The following is a 4,787-nucleotide window of genomic DNA, read 5'->3' on the forward strand; positions in this document are numbered from 1 at the left end:
GCCCACTGGCCCATGAGACACCTGCCACCTGTGTGCACAGACGTGTGGTCGTGGTGAGCCCATAGTGCAGAATGTGGCAAATGGCAACAAGGCGGTCATAGGACATGACCACAAGGAAGAAGAACTCTGCAGATTCAAAGAAAATATATAGGAAAGTGTGAGCAGCGCATTCTCTGAGAGAAATCAATTTACTGCCAATTAGAGAATTCATGATGGATTTGGGAACAGTAACTGAGATGTATCCAAAAATCTATGAGGGCTAAATTGCCCATAAAATTACGTGGGGGTGCGAAGACGTGGATCTATGACAATGATGGTAAATGTCAAAAGATTTCCAGCCAGAGCTCCCAGATAAACCATTAAGAATATCAGACCTTGCAAGTTTTGGAGCTCCCTGGAGCTTGAGACGTCCATCAGGAAGAACTCTGTGAAGGTCCTGCCATTGTCTGTGTTTGCTAACATGCTTCAGTGACCTGTAGTCAATTGATCAAAGGGTAATGAAAATGCTATAAAAGTGATATAAATTGGTTTATTGAATTAAAATAGATACAAACCTTTATAATGATTGTACCTTGCAGAGTACTTTTAAATTAACCAAGTGAAATAATCAAAGTGTAAGAAAACACAGTATTAAATACAGTCAATAAACCTTGGAAAATATTAAATAAATACTGTAAATATACCTAAATACTAAAACCTTTCAATATAACTGGAAAAAATCTTTTTTCCCCAATAGGATCTAAAATCAAAACATCATCCAGTAACGGAATGAGCAATGATTAAACACAGATATACTGATGACTGAGACATGGGGTATCTCTCGGCACATAGTGTTTCTCAAAGACCCCTGCTGTAAAGGTAATACCATTACCCTTCAATTTCTTTCATTAGGCACAATCCAGAGAGTCCTTTCTTGTAGCTGAAGGGACTTTGACTCTAAGAGACATGAAATAAAATGCACTGGCTTTTCTGTTTCTTTTGGTATCTCTTTCTGTTGGGCAATGGTTTATTTGATCTCTCACAAATCTCAGGGGAATTAAAAATTGCATCCTCTAGGGATGCTGAAGGCCCTTCATGCCTTGTTTTTCATAAATATCTTGGTCAATCCATTGAGATTAATCAGAGTGGCAATAGTGTATTTTTAGAGATAACCTTTGAAGAGGTTTCATAACCTTTGAGAAAGCACAAATCCTCCAAAATGGTTTATGGATCGCTCTTGTTTTAATGAGTAAATAAATGTATTTGTCAAATGTGTGTTGATAATACTTACCTAGCAGAAGAGATAGCATGGTCACAAAGGTGGTTTTCCTGAGGCAAGGCTCATCCATTTGCACTCCTCATATGCTGAAACTTGTTATTTCCCCAAATGTGTGAAACTTGACTCCATAATTTGTGGTAGTGAGGGATTGCGCTTGTGCTTTCCCCTGATATAAAAAAAAGGAAAATTATGTGTTAATAGAGTGGAAGTAAAATATATCAATATGCCCAACTCTCATACCTGAACTAATTTAACCAAAAATGTATGATTCAACTCACTAAATAAATAGTAAAGTTAATGCAATAACTTGAAAATTGGCATCCATAGAATGAAAAGGATAATGGCTATCAAAGCACAATGTAAATGCTTATCTAAAACTTACAGCAGCCCCTGATTGTAACTAATGAACAGGATCTAATGAAAAAAGACAAATGGAAAAAAAAACCAAGATGATCCTGAAAATTATCCCAAGGAAAGGAGTAGAAAAACCTTGAATAAGTTTGGGACAAATATCATCAAAATTCTATATTCTAAGATGCATCAGGTCAGTAAGCGATGTATTAACAAAGCAAATATGCTATTTTAAACAGTTCTGGGCTTCATAACACAAAGGAATCAAAAGTAAAAGAGTGTGGAACGTAAAAATGACAAGAAAGGGTAGAATAATGTACTTTTCACTGTTGAATGTCTTTAACAAGCACATTGAATGAACAATAGCAAAAAATAATCTCCAAAGTAGACATGTGCTCTGAACTTCCTTGTGCAAATGGAAGGAGAACAGATTATACATGTAGACCTCTTCAGACCTCATAATGTGTGCACTCAATGTTTTGAAGCCCTGCTTCTGTCTCCTTACCCCAAATAAAGCTCTCTGCTTAATCAAAAGCTGACACTCTGCCCATGCTTTCTTCATTATGAAAGCAAAGTAGATCTCTCATCTGGGAAAGGATAACTTATTGAATTTAGGTTCAAGACCTTTTCATAGCAACAATTCTTCAATAAGTTAAATGATTTTTGTGGTTATCTATTTTTTTCTAGTTTTTAGGTTATCATTTACAAATCATAAAAGTGTCTGAGTTAATAAATATCTGTTTTCAAAATCAACAAATTATTACCCCATTTTACATTTATCATGATGTAAAGTTCTTTTTTTAAGAGATTGATTTGAATTGAAACATAAATTCAATAAAAATTTTTGATCCAGGTTTAATTCCCAATATTTAAATGAGAATTTTCCATTAGTCTATCTCATAAAATGGAATAAATTGCTCATATTACTGTGATATCAGGCTAATTAAATCCGATGGAAACCTGAGCAACCGTACAATCAGACCTATCACCAAAACAATAAAACCATTTCCCTAAACACAAGAAACCATGGTGCATCTCTAAATAGTTGCCAATACATCAAGCTGAATTCATCAACATTTTTCAGAATGTTATTCAATCTAATACTTCTATAGTTTGGTTCTTTCAGTATTTTTACAACTAATCAAGCCTAACACCACTACCTGACTGAACTGCTAGATGTAAAGAGGTACATAATTAACCTGGGAACTAGTAAATTCTGCTTTTGTCAGAGCATACAACCATTTACATAATTGAATATCCTTCACCTAGGCCTTAAATGCTAGAGAAAGAAAACATGTTCTAATGATTTCTAAGTGGCCGGCTAACTTTGTCATGGAGAAGAGTTACACAGGGATTTGAAACAAAGACATAAAAAGCTTTGATGACAGTTATTTTATGAATTGCAGCATGTGCATTTATCCCTAACCACAGGAGCTGTTGGTGGCTGATATTTAGATAATACTAGGAGAGACAACTAAAATAAAATACGTTGTACACACATTTCCATCTTTGGAAGGTATGTTTAGTTCAGCTGAAGTGCTGGTCCTTTTTTAAAAATTTATTCCTGTTAATGTATAGATGATATACAATCTTATATTGGTTTCAAGTATACAAGACTGTGTTTTAAAAGTTACCCTCATTATTAAATCTTCATCCCAAATGCTACAGTTATGGTGAACATAGAAAGATGTTTTAGAATATATTCTCCATGTTTTACTATCACCCTCATGAATAACTTATGATAGTGAATTCTTTGCCCCTTTATCCCCAACCGCTTCCCCCCACACCTACTTCAACCCCTCCCTCATGGTAACCACTAGTCACTTCTCAGTGTCTATGAGTCTACTGCTGTATTGTTCCTTCAATTTTGCTTCTTTTTATATTCCACAAATAATTGAAATCATATGGTACTGGTCTTTCTCCACCTGTCTTATTTCACTGAGCATAATACCCTTTAGGTCTCCACATGTTGTTGCAAATGACAGGATTTCTTTTTTTCTAATGGTGGAATAATATTCCATTGTGAATGTGTATCACTTCTTTATCCATTCATCTACTAATGGACATTTATTAGTAGAAGCAACCCAAGTTGCTTCCATAACTTGGGTATTGTCAATAATGCAGCAATAAACATAGGGGTGCATGTATCTTTTCTAATCAGGGATTTTGATTTCTTTGGATAAATTCCTAGAAGTGGAATTAGTGGGTCATATGTATTTCTATTTATAGATTTTTGAGGACCTTCCATACTCCTTTCCACAGTGGCTGGACAAATTTACATTCCCACCCCCGCTAAAGTATAGGAGGGTTCCTATTTCTCCAAATCCTTGCCAACATTTGTTCTTTCATGTCTTTTGGACAGTGTGCATTCTAACTGACATGAGGCACATTGTGGTTTTGATTTACACTTCCCTGATTATTAGTGATCTAGTCATCTTTTCATGTGTCTGTTGGCCTTCTTTATTTCTTCTTTGGAAAACCATCATGCACCTGTCCATTTTTTATTAGGTTATTTGTTTTTTTGTGTTGAAGTGCATGAGTTCTTTATATATTTTAAATGTTAACCCCTTATTAGATAAACTGCTTACAAATATATTATTCCATACTGTAGGTTCCCTTTTTCTTCTTCTGATTGTGTCCTTTTCGGTACAGAGGTTTTGTAGTTTGATGTAGTCCTGCTTGTTCATTTTCATTTCCCTTGCCTGGGGAGATGAGTCCAGGAAAAAATTGCTCATGCTTATCTTTAAGAGAGTTTTGCCCATGTTTTCTTCTGAGGATTTTATGGCTTCAAGTCTTACATTAGCTCTTTATTCCATTTTTAATTTACTTTGGTTTTTTGGAGTTAGACAGTAATGCAGTTTAATTCTCTTACATGTAGCTATCCAGTTTTCCCAACACCATTTATTGAAGAGAGTGTATTTTTCCCATTGTATGCTCATGGATCCTTTATCATATATTAATTGACTATATGTGCATGGATTGATATCTGGGCTCTCTATTCTATTCAATTGACCTACAGATCTGTCCTTATGCCAGTACCATACTGTTTTGATTGCCATAGCTTTGCAGTATAGCTTGAAGTCAGAGGGCTAATCTCCCAGCACTGTTCTACTTTCTCCAGATTGCTTTGGCTATATGGGTTAAATTTTTCTCCATATGAATTTTAGGATTCTTTACT

At 35.0% G+C, this 4,787-nt stretch overlaps 1 non-coding gene across 1 annotated transcript; it reads left to right on the forward strand.

Moving 5' to 3' along the window:
- The first annotated feature begins 1,262 nt into the window (after window positions 1-1,262).
- Window positions 1,263-1,427, forward strand: LOC118918243 (U1 spliceosomal RNA). The gene has a single exon (XR_005027062.1). It is a non-coding gene; the product is annotated as a U1 spliceosomal RNA (small nuclear RNA).
- Window positions 1,428-4,787: the final 3,360 nt, after the last annotated feature.

Source organism: Manis pentadactyla, chromosome 13, assembly GCF_030020395.1.
Source record: "Manis pentadactyla isolate mManPen7 chromosome 13, mManPen7.hap1, whole genome shotgun sequence".
Taxonomy (NCBI): Eukaryota; Metazoa; Chordata; class Mammalia; order Pholidota; family Manidae; genus Manis; species Manis pentadactyla.